Source organism: Hordeum vulgare, chromosome 7H, assembly GCF_904849725.1.
Source record: "Hordeum vulgare subsp. vulgare chromosome 7H, MorexV3_pseudomolecules_assembly, whole genome shotgun sequence".
In the NCBI taxonomy this organism is placed as follows: Eukaryota; Viridiplantae; Streptophyta; class Magnoliopsida; order Poales; family Poaceae; genus Hordeum; species Hordeum vulgare.
The window spans coordinates 9,914,342-9,927,364 of record NC_058524.1 but is presented as its reverse complement, the minus strand read 5'-3'; positions in this window follow the sequence as shown (position 1 = coordinate 9,927,364).

Here is a 13,023-nt window from a genome sequence, read left to right as displayed (position 1 = left end):
AAACGGACAATCTCTCCCGTAGTAGCACGGTTTCGAACGAGAACTCATCTCTTACAAAGGGATTTCATTTTTTTGAAATTATTTGAACTTCATACTTTTTGTGTGTTCAAAATGCACCATTCTAAGGCACATCACAAAATTCAAACAATTTTTGACTTCATTTGTTATTCTTCGTGCATTTACTTATTTGTTTTTGAGCTAGTTGACCCTGAAATTGAAAAGCACTACAAATGAACTCTGAAAATGTTGAAAGTTGGCATGCTATCATCATTTCACCCACATAGCATGTGTTAAAAAGTTGAGAGGGCTACGACAAAAACTGGATGCACTTCGTGTACAAAACGGACAATCTCTCTCGAAGTAGCACGGTTTCGAACGAGAACTCATCTATTACATAGGGATTTCATTTTTTTGAACTTATTTGAACTCCATACTTTTTGTGTGTTCAAAATGCACCATTCTAAGGCACATCACAAAATTTCAACAATTTTTGACTTCATTTGGTATTCTTTGTGCATTTACTTATTTGTTTTTGAGCTAGTTGACCCTGAAATTGAAAAGCACTACAAATGAACTCTGAAAATGTTGAAAGTTGGCATGCTATCATCATTTCACCCACATAGCATGTGTTAAAGAGTTGAGAGGGCTACGACAAAAACTGGATGCACTTCCTGTACAAAACGGACAATCTCTCTCGAAGTAGCAGGGTTTCGAACGAGAACTCCTCTCTTACAAAGGGATTTCATTTTTTTGAACTTATTTGAACTCCATACTTTTTGTGTGTTCAAAATGCACCATTCTAAGGCACATCACAAAATTTCAACAATTTCTGACTTCATTTGGTATTCTTCGTGCATTTACTTATTTGTTTTTGAGCTAGTTGACCCTGAAATTGAAAAGCACTACAAATGAACTCTGAAAATGTTGAAAGTTGGCATGCTATCATCGTTTCACCCACCTAGCATGTGTTAAAAAGTTGAGAGGGCTACGACAAAAACTGGATGCACTTTGTGTACAAAATGGACAATCTCTCTCGAAGTAGTAGGGTTTCGAACGAGAACTCATCTCTTACAATGGGATTTCATTTTTTTTAACTTATTTGAACTCCATAATTTTGGTGTGTTCAAAATGCACCATTCTAAGGCACATCACAAAATTCCAACAATTTTTGACTTCATCTGTTATTCTTCGTGCATTTACTTATTTGTTTTTGAGCTAGTTGACCCTGAAATTGAAAAGCACTACAAATGAACTCTGAAAATGTTGAAAGTTGGCATGCTATCATCATTTCACCCACATAGCATGTGTTAAAAAGTTGAGAGGGATACGACAAGAACTGGATGCATTTCGTGTACAAAACGGACAATCTCTCTCGAAGTAGCAGGGTTTCGAACGAGAGCTCATCTCTTACAAAGGGATTTCAATTTTTTTGAACTTATTTGAACTCCATACTTTTTGTGTGTTCAAAATGCACCATTCTAAGGACATCATAAAATTTCAACAATTTCTGACTTAATTTGGTATTCTTCGGGCATTTACTTTTTTTTTTGAGCTAGTTGACCCTGAAATTCAAAAGCACTACAAATGAACTCTGAAAATGTTGAAAGTTGGCATGCTATCATCATTTCACCCACATAGAATGTGTTAAAAAGTTGAGAGGGCTACAACAAAAACTGGATGCAGTTCGTGTACAAAACGGACAATCTCTCTCGAAGTAGCAGGGTTTCGAACGAGAACTCATCTCTTACAAAGGGATTTCATCTTTTTGAACTTATTTGAACTCCATACTTTTTGTGTGTTCAAAATGCACCATTCTAAGGCACATCACAAAATTCCAACAATTTTTGACTTCATTTGTTATTCTTCGTGCATTTACTTATTTGTTTTTGAGCTAGTTGACCCTGAAATTGAAAAGCACTACAAATGAACTATGAAAATGTTGAAAGTTGGCATGCTATCATCATTTCACCCACATAGCATGTGTTAAAAAGTTGAGAGGGCTACGACAAAAACTGGATGCAGTTCGTGTACAAAACGGACAATCTCTCTCGAAGTAGCAGGGTTTCGAACGAGAACTCATCTCTTACAAAGGGATTTCATTTTTTTGAACTTATTTGAACTCCATACTTTTTGTGTGTTCAAAATGCACCATTCTAAGGCACATCACAAAATTTCAACAATTTCTGACTTCATTTGGTATTCTTCGTGCATTTACCTGATTTTTAAACCGTCGATGATGGTCGCTACTCCTACTTCCCCTAGTGCATAAGCAATATCTAGCACAAGGAGAAGAAGGAGAAGCGACCCCCACAACAAAAGTGGTTCCGCGGCACGCCACGTGGTTCCGCTGCACACCACGTGGGAGTAATGGTCTTTCATTTTTAAATGACTGTTTTAATCAAAAACAGATTTGTTACAAAAGGGATTTTATTTTTTGAACTTATTTGAACTGAAGACTTTTTGTATATATATGTGGTCGAAATGCATGATACCATGAAGTTAGAAAGGGCTAAACCATTCAAAAGTAGCAAATGAAGTTAGAAAGAGCTAAACCATTCAAATTTGGAAACTATAATGGCACAAACAGAAACTAGACATATATAAATTGGTCCAAGAAGTACATGATACTAGTCCAAACAGTACATAATAATAGCTACCATATATATATATACAAGTGTTCGACGTTCAAAACACTACTCGTCTGAATCATCTAAATCAGAATGTCCACCTTCCTCGAGGTGACGCTGGCCATAGTGGACGACTCGAATCTTGCGGTACAACTCGTATGAAACGTATGCATCTTTTGCTGCATACTCAATGTTGATATCATCAAGTGGGCCCTTCTCCCAAAGTTTGTGCTGAGACTTTGGGAAACTGGTCTTCATATCACCATATGAATCGTCGATCAAGGCAACTGCCATATGAGCCATCGAAGTCCTGTCATGTCGAAGCCTGAATATCGTTTGGAGATCAACGAGGCAACCAGCTGGTATCTCGTTACCGAAGCTGTGCCTCATCTTAAGCTTGTCGTTCCTTATGTCAACGGAAGCAAAAGTGATGCCGCTGCGAAGGAAGTCCATGAGTTCTGGACAATGCTTGTCACTCCTGCAACAGAAACAAATTAAAATGGAACAAATGTTACATACTGCTGCAATAAGGAAACATGTTTCACTACAACTAAAGAGAAAATTATCTTTAGGATTCAAATAGAACATATGCAATGGAACCTAGAGAGATCACTATAGCTATCCAATGGAACCTAGAGAGATCACTAGCTATATGCAATTTTCATGACTATGACATATCATATTGCTATCCAATGGAACCTAGAGAGATCACTAGCTATATTCAATTTTCATAACCTTGGATCAAAGAACACCGCATAAAATTGTATCACTACAACTATGATTTCAATGGAACATATTGAACCAATCAGATTTTTCAGATTGTGGAACACTATTCCAATGAGATTGTGTTCCCTTCAACTAATCAAAATTGTTTCACTACAACTATTTGAAGCGGACCAACTATGATTCCAATGGAACATATTAAACACTAGTTGATTCTAATACGATTTTTCAGATTATGAAACACTATTCCAATCAGATTGTGTTCCCCTTCAACTAATCAAAATTGATTCACTACAACTATTTGAAGGGAACCAACTATGATTCCAATGGAACATATTAAACACTAGTTGATTCTAATACGATTTTTCAGATTATGGAACACTATTCCAATTAGATTGTGCTCCCCTTAAACTAATAAAAATTGTTTCACTACAACTATTTGAAGGGAACCAACTATGATTGAAACAAATAAACTTACAATGTCATTATCTTGGATCAAAGAAAGCCTCAAAACTTACCTCGCCCATTGGAAGATCAAGACATGGCGTGCGAAGCATAGTTGGATGACGGCAACACCGCGTTGATTGGTCGTGTACTCCAGATCAAGCCCCAAGAACTTCTCATGATCCACTGCGTTGTCAAACCATCGTTCCTTCAACTGTTGAAGAAAAAACGGCACCTCCCTGCTCAGGTTCGTGTACACGACATGGAGCTTGGTCGTGCCATGTGCGATCACCTCATGAAAGCTAGTTGGCATGGTGGAAGAAGAGAAGGGAAGAAGAGAGGAGAAGAACAGAGAGGGAGAGCGAGAGAGAAGAAGAAACAGAGAAATGGCGACTGTACGCTTCGGTTCGTGCTTCTCATCGCCCGAAACGACGTGGGATGCAAACCGTTTGGGTCTTTAGTCCTGGGTTGAGCCACCAACCGGGACTAAAGAGGTATACCAACGGTTGCCACCACTACGGCAGGCCACGTGTTAGTCCTTTAGTCCCGGGTTGAGCCACCAACAAAGACTAAAGGGGGATACGAACGGTTGCCACCACCACTGCCCGCCGCGTAGCCCTTTAGTCCCGGTTTGAGACACGAGCCGGGACTAAAGGCTCCTTACGTGCCGGGACTAGAGCTTCGAGGGAGGCATTGAGAATTGGGGCGACGTGGCCGGGCCTTTAGTCCCGGCCCAGATGCAGGCCGGGGCTAAATGGTCCCGTCCAAAGACCCGTTTTCCACTAATGAGAAAACTCTACCTTATAAAACAACACCATGTACGTAATAAAGTATTAAACCCACACGTGCAAGAAGGGGACACACTGCCTATTATTATGAAAATACATACATCACGTAAAGGAAGAGTCCCGATGCTATAAAAAACCAGCCGCCGTGATTCATTTAAAAAAGAAAAACATCAAACACCACGTCCAAGTCCAAAAAAGCATATACGTACACATAATATGTATTCTCCTCACGTTAAAAAGCCTGAGAGCACATCCCAATTCCTCCAAAGCCCAAATCACGTACTACATGTTCGCTTCAAGAAGCGAACAAGTCAAGTCACCATGTCCGGGAGCCTCATGTTAGGAAGATAGCCTATGCGTGACTAGAAAAAAAATGCCCACGTACAAGAAAAAGACTAACTCACAAAAAAAGTTAGAACCAATGATTTCGACGACAATGGTTTCTGCTGCTGCAACACGGGCAATGATGACGGCGATGCTTGATGATCGATCGGTGCTGCTCGCATTTTTCTTCAGCTTCATTGCTGCAGCTCCCAGTGCTGATTTCTCAAGTCTCCCACACAGATCCATGGTTTAGGGCTCCTTTGATTCACAGGGTTGAGGAAGCATAGGTATAGGAAACATTCAGGAATAGGATGCACTGCCCACTGAAATCCTACGTCGGATAAGCAAAAGAAAGGAATTTTTCCATGAAGTCCAACCTCATGCTTGTTTTCTTGTGAAAATGAACTAAGAAGTTCCTATAAGATTGGTTCCTCAGGAATGCAATCCTGCGAATCAAACAACATGTAAAGGAAAATTCCAGAGGGTGCAAATCCTCTAAAATTCCTATGCAAATCATGTGAATCAAAGGAGGCCTTAGAGGGTAAAGACTGGCTATTCCAATTACTCCATTTCAATCTTTGCATACCCCGACAGTCGTCACAATATTCACACTTCCAATATTCATCGTCAGACATTTTCTGTTTTAATGTGGTAAATGTGTAAACAACAACCGTGACACTATATCGAAAGAATTCACACTCCCAAGCACTCCATATGAACTAGTTTCTAGCACTAGTCATGACGAAATTCATGAAAATTTCCGGCATGACCTTTGCTAAGTAGTGGACATATGGTGTGCCTGAAATTTGCCGGAACGGAAATGAATCAACATTCCGGCAAAACATAGTCCACTGGGACATTCCGGCAACACTCGAATAATAATGTGCACTACATTTCAAATACAACATTTGCTAGATGCCAGGTAAGAAAAAACATGAGCTTAATTTTTGGTTTCTCACCAAATTTAACTCTTATTAAGCTTCTAGGGTCTAGAAAAATAAGATTTATGATTTAAACCTAAATTATGCAAGAGGTATTTCTTACTAAGTCTAAGTACTTGAAATCATCAACCTTTAGGTGAACAACACCAAAAAATTTAGATGATCAAGGATCATCTGACAAGGGTTATTTTCCCCAAGTTTAGATGACCAATAATCAACATGAAATAACATGAACTAAATCCATTTATGTGGTCACAAACAACGAAGAAGTTGTCTTATCATTTTCATCCTATATAAACTAATAAACATACTACTCCCTGTGTCCCTTGTGGAATTTTGCAGGGTTGTGATGCCTCCATCTACGTGGGTACGAGGCCGTGAACAAGATCAAGGCCGCTGTGGGGGCTTACCGGAGGAGGCGGGGACGGCGAGGGAGGCGGCAGCGAGGGGGGCGGTGGCGGCGACGAGGGGAGGGGTGGTGGCGATGACGAGGGAGGCGGCGACAACAACGACGGCGACGAAGAGGGAGGCGAGGAGGCGCGACGGCTTGAGATCGAAGAAGGGGGGTGGGGGAGTGGGGGAGTTAGGAAATTTCGAGGCCGCGGTGGGGGTGTTAACTGAACATAGCAGTAGCGGTGGTTCCTAAACCTGCGCTACTGATATTGTACTTAGCAGTAGCGGTGGTACCTAAGCCTACGTTGCTAATACAGCTACTGCGGTTACGTCGTTGGGCCCCTTTTATCAGTAGTGTTGGGTACTAAGCAGTGCTACTGATATTGAACTTAGCAGTAGCGAAGGTTTAGGAACGTCGCTGCTACTATAGCTACTGCGAGGTTCCCTGTTTATCAGTAGCGCATATTTTGAGTCATGCGCTACTGCTAAGAACATTAGCAGTAGCGCTGAGTGATGTCCAACGCTACTGCTTAATAGCAGCAGCGCTTTCTACTCTCCAGCGCTATTAATAGGCTCCTACCTATAAGGTTTTTCCTAGTAGTGCAGTGTTGGTACAGGGTGTCGGTTGGTTTGGTGGCACGCTCCGAAGCTCCCAAGGTGCACGTTGGGATCAGGGGAAACCCTTGTCAGCCCGGCCGACATTGATGCGGTGATGCCCTTGGGTGTCGCCGAACCTTCCTGGAGGGCGTCGGGGCTAGCCTTCCTCGCGCATCGTCGCATACCGGGGGAAACCCTTGGTAGTAGCGTCGTGATCGTCGCATTCCTTCTTGGATGTGCTGATTGGTACCGGCGCTTCGGAGTCCTGGAGCTTGGTGGAAGACTCTTGGTGGGCGCAGCGGTCGCGAGTCTTTTGTGTTTTCTGTCAATCCGCTGGTACTGGCATTTGTTTCCTTTGTATTTTCTTTTCCATTTGTTTTGGTCGTGGCTGTGCTGTTTTCGTCCCAGCACCTATCATCGAATGTTTTGGTTGGTTGCTTTGTAATACTAGTTAACATGTACGTGCAAATGCACGTATTACTGATTGAGAAAAATATCATTTCCTATGAATAAAATATATATGAATAAAATAAATAAAATAAGTTGTAATACAAAAAATTGATACTCGACTAAAACTCCAGTGAACATATATATATCATCAATTACAGTAGGTGATTACCTATTTCGATTCCTCTAACCAAACAACCCATCTCATTGTATGCCTTATAGTCTCCAAATAAACATTACTATTCCAAAATTACATAGCAGGGTGAATGAGAGAGAGAGAGAGAGAGCTGACACACATACAAAGGTTGCAGGCATTGGCAGCCGTTCCAGTAATTGCGTCCTTGACATAAATTATTTTAGAACTGGAGGTAATTGTTGCAATGGGAGCACTTGTACCTTGGCAGTGGTAGCTCTGCTACTTGCGATGCCTCAAGCAATGGCAAATCTTGCGACAACACACTTGCACCCTTGGCAGTGGCCGCTCTGCGACTTACGAAACCTCCAGCAATCGCAAATCGTCATCGCAGCTGCAGCATGTGGTGCTTTCTAGTTTCTACCGATCAGTGTAGGCCAGGGCACAATGGCAACAATGATTGTACTTTCAGTGGAATGGCCTGACCGCATGGAGGAGTTTTGGGCAGCCCAAGTGCGTGGGAGTGTTGTCGCTGTTGCTACACTTTCTGGCTTGCTGGCATGGCGTAGGAGGCCGAGGCGAGGTTTGGCCGCACCGAACCAGGAGGAAGGTTCAATGGCTTGTACTTTTTGTACCAGTTGTTGGATCCATGTGGGGGCCTTGTTGGGGTTTCACACTCTCGATTCTGAGACCAACATCACCTGACATCAGAGAAAATTCAGTTGAGCATTTTTTTTACATTGCTAGTATGATCATAGCTTAGTCATAGTGTTATACAGGACGAAGACTGCCAGATTTTGACAAACTCATCGATTGGCAAAAATATGTTGTGTCTTTAGCACAACAGAAGCTGACCAATTTATTCCAGTTCAAGCATAGGATTTTCTGTTGTGTAAGTTGTGACACACAACTGAATTAGAACTACAAAAATGTCAAGATAAAATGTCAAGCTGAGGTGTGCCAAATTCTTTATTAGAAGTGAGTTGCAAGGAAGCATATGAAATACCAATGAATTGATTATTAAAGGTGCCACATGCATAAAAGGTTTATGTGATATTTCCATTTTCAGCGAACCGAAGAAATAAAGTAGAAAAGAGACTAGTGCCATTTGTGCACAACCAATATATGGAAGGCCAATGTAGTACAGGAGGGCATCATTCAGTTCATGGATAATCAGTGAACAAGACGACATAATTTCAGTTCAAAGCTAGCGTGATATATAAATTCATGCTAAATTAAAAAGGCACAACTCTTAACCCATCTTCATTATTCAACTGCTAGAGCGAATTAGAACATAACTTCTCATTATAAATCCATTTTCTAAGAATACATTTTCATCACCATGACGTGTTTTAGAAAGTACCCCTTCTCAAAGGTTAAAATCTAAGAAAAAATACATTTAAGTTGTCATGCTCTCTCGAAACACTCTTTTGGTACATGTGCAAGGTGGATTGGCAAGTCGCTTTATAGAAATCATAGATGGAATTAATCTATAGATTCATTGTTTAGCATAGTTATACTATGATATGCTTACCTATTTTGACTTATCAATTCATAAACACATAGTATTGGCTATAAATACATGGAAGCTTCTTATATGTTTGTCTGAATGCTTAATCCTAATCTCCCTTCCATCTGTTCATATCTTGTCGAAACACCTTCCTGTTTGTTGTTGCAAGCTTGTAGAGACTGCTTTCCTCACTTGCAAGGATAGTCTGAAAACTTCCAGTGCAATCAAATTTGAATTTCCATAACAGTGTGTTCTAAATTTAAGGCCCGTGGAACGAAGGGCGACCACACAGAAGACAGTTAAATTCTTGAAGTAATAAGGAAAAAAATATAAACAAACACTCGGATGCTATTTTTAGACATATAGAGTCGCCCCTACTTTCCTCTCGTTTTACAAGAACAAAGGGACATAAACCTAGGAGATACATAAATACAGTTACTGTGATGACATACCATCTGCAAGTATATGAGGCCCAAGCTATATATGTCAAATATGTCAGGAAGGTTCAGCTGTCAAGAAGAAATCGTTGCATCAGCTCAAGCAATTATGTTGATTGGAACAATTGTCGTAAACTGAGGGTTTTATGTCCATGTGAACAATCCCCGTCAAATGAAGTCCATCAAGGGCAAACAAGGTCAAAGAGAATTGGTAAATTTCATTCCAATTGTTACCTGGAGACACACCCAAAGTCAAAGATAATAGTTAAAATCCAGGGTATGGTATCTAATGGATATGCGCTATAAATTAGGGAGCTCTGAATCCGTGATACAATTTATTGCAATTATTAATATATCATATTTCAGTGTGCAAACAAGCCACGAAAATTGTAAGTTTCTAACGCACACAAACCAGCGAGTAACCAAAAGCTGCAAATGTTATTTTGCCTCTAATCTCTCACAGGGAGGCATGAACCTAATCACATGGAATGGTATCCTCATCGCACTCTCATGTGAATCCCACTGTAAATAAACAAAATTATATTACCTCCGAACGGAAATACATGATATGGTTTTAGTCCAAATTTAAATTAAAACCATGTCATGTATTTTATTTCCAAAGGAGGGAGTACTTCGCCAAGGATATCAATCAAGGTTCAAGGTTAAAATAAATAAAACATTGAGAACATGTAGGACTTCAAATCCTCTTAGAGAATCAAGCAATACAGAACCAGGATTGCTCCATCTTTTGGAAGTACAGAATGTTGGCTCGATGATAACAAACATCGCCAACATCAATCATGTTGCCGCAAGACCAAAACCAAAAATCAAACATTACACTGACTACCATGAGTGCTTCCATTTCGAATCACCAACTCCACTAATGAAAATCGACTAGTTGGATAAAGAAAAGAAAAACACATTTCAGATTGAAATTAAAGCAGATCAAACACATGTAAAACCTTCTAACCCTACCTCGTCAGGGAGGACGGGCAACACGCAGAGTAAAAACACATACACGCAAGCGCAGAGAGAGAACAAGCGCAGAGAGAGAAAATGTTGAAGAAGATTCACGGCGAGAGACCTGAGGGCTTGGTCGGAGGAGTGTTGATGCATGGTTGCCACAGTAGTCGCGACGCTATCCTACTGCGCCCTTTTCGGCGGTCGTCATGGCTCCGGCCTCGATATGACGGCGTTGAACCTTGACGCAGAGCAGGCGCTTCTGATTTCCCCACTACAACAGCACGTCCTGCTCGGACGCCGTACCACCGCAGCCGACGCATTCAGAGCCTCGCGACTGGTAGGTCTCCATCGGCCTCTGAGAACACATGACGCACGAAGGCATCAAATCCCTCGCGCCTCGCCGCGTCGCGTGTCGAAGAGCTCCCGCGCGCCTCTTGTGTCGCCGGCCAAAGAGCACCCTCGCCTATGGTCAGGCCGATGGTGGAGTGGTCGGTGGCCCCAATGATGAAGTAGTGAATGCGACAGCACGAATCTTGTGGAGGACACGGGGCTGGGGGCTGGGTGCAGGGGAACGGCGGGCGACGGGGAACAGCGGGGCGGCGGGGAACGGTGGAGGGCGGGGCGAGCAGGGGAGAGGCGACGGGCTGGGCGAGTGAATGCGGCGGCGCAGATCTTGTGGAGGACACGGGGCTGGGGGCTGGGTGCAGGGGAACGGCGGGCGGCGGGGAACAGCGGGGAGGCGGGGAACGGTGGAGGGCGGGGCGAGCCGGGGAGAGGAGGCGGCTGGCGGGGCGAGCACGCGACGGGCTGGGAGGGGAGAGGAGTCAGGGTTCGGCTGGGAGGGCAGAGTTTTCGTCCGCCTTGTGAAATTGATAGATGTACTTTTTGTGATTCTTAGTTGCTATTTTAACGGTAGATCAAATTAAGTGGGTCTGATCGTAAGGCTGCAATTGTTCGTGTGGTTCTGTGTACGTTGGCTGGGTGCACTTAGCATTGAATGTGTTGGATTGTTTATTAGTAGTATAGACAAAGGGAAACCCTTTTTTCGTCCAATAATCAAAAAGTTTGAACACGAGAAAGATGGAGCAGCAGCTTAGACTGTGTTTTGAGTTTGAACTTTGAACGCAGCCCAGCTGCTCCGCGGTTCACTGACTGACTATGCTAGGATTGAGCAACATGATTAATTGATGCAGAGGCCGAAGGTTAACCTTTTTTTAAAAAAAAAATTGAGCAACAGAAGAGACAGGGTAAGAGTGGGTGATGGATGAGGTTGCAGACCTCGTGCCCAAACAGGGACGACGAGGGCTCCGCTTTCTCCGGCTATGCATGCACGCCCCATCTACAGGGTATCTGTAGCTGTGGCTCCAACCAAATTATGTTCGTTTATGCATGCGTCTGACCTAGTTTGGAACGCAGCAGCTCCGCGAGTGATTTTTTGTCAAAAACAGTGCGCTTTGTTAATTTATTGCGGGTTTAGATCAGATTTATCCATTTATCCATTTTGTCAAAAACAGTATCTTGCTCGTTGTACCGTGCGACATCAAGGGGATCTGTAGGAGATATCCAGTGCTGCCTTGATCCAGGTATGGCGCGTATGCCAATGACCAGCCTAAAGTTAACATATACTTCCTTCATTTTTAAATATAAATCTTTAAATAGCTTTTATTAATGGACTACGTACGGAAGTACATTGAAGTAATTCAAGGACGGGGCGGTTGACACTTGAGAGGCAGCTGGTCCACTGGCTATAAACTGAGCCCGGCCGCCCTCTTGTCCTCGGCCAGACAAGTCTATAGGCTGTGGCCGCACTGACTCAATTACATATCTCTCATAAATTTGGGTGCAAATAAGACATTCTGTGCGTTATCTTTGTTCTTTTGGGTCCGTACGTAGCATGCGAGGCTTGCCATAGACCAAAAATGGAACCGACTCCCTCCGGCGATCACCGGAGACAAGGATCAAACACGAGGAACGCAGCAGCCGAGCTTTCCTGATGATCGAACACCTTCCTGGTGCCATGGCCGGTCCTGACTTTCTAGAGGCCCGGGGTTAACTTAAAAAGTGGGCCCAGTAGTAAAAAAATTTACATCTATGCAAAGCACAATGTTTCTTTTTCTTTCTTAAAAGCATCTTTTTGTTTCATTATAAAATAAAATATATCAGATCTAAAATATCTACTAGCATTTTCTTTCTTCTTTTCTCAAAAACAGACAAATGTTTTTAGGTCACATTTTAACAAGAAAGAGGTGCAAATACCTGAATTTGTCGAAGGAAAAATAGATTAAATCCAGCTATACAACTCCAAGCACATCGGATCTTGCTAGAAAGATAGGGTCCTTGTATCCTCAAATAAGCAACCTCCACAAAAAATAGGAGATCGGCCACAGAATCACCAGGAAAAAAAAGTACAAAGATCAAGTGGAAAAAGACTCCGAAATTCCAAGAACTTTTTAAGCATTTGAATTAAGAAACTATCATGTTGCAACTTGCAAAGCGGCTGAGCTGGTGAAGCGCTCTGACTACTATCATCCACTAGATTGGAATACTTATATGCATACACAAAGGGGAATAAGATGGAGAAACAGAAAGTTGATGAAAGAAATCAGCTACAACAACAATATCCATTAATTTGCTAGATATGCTTCTTGCTTTAGGAGTAGGAGCGAAACGGGGAACGAGAAGACAAAGGAAGAAGA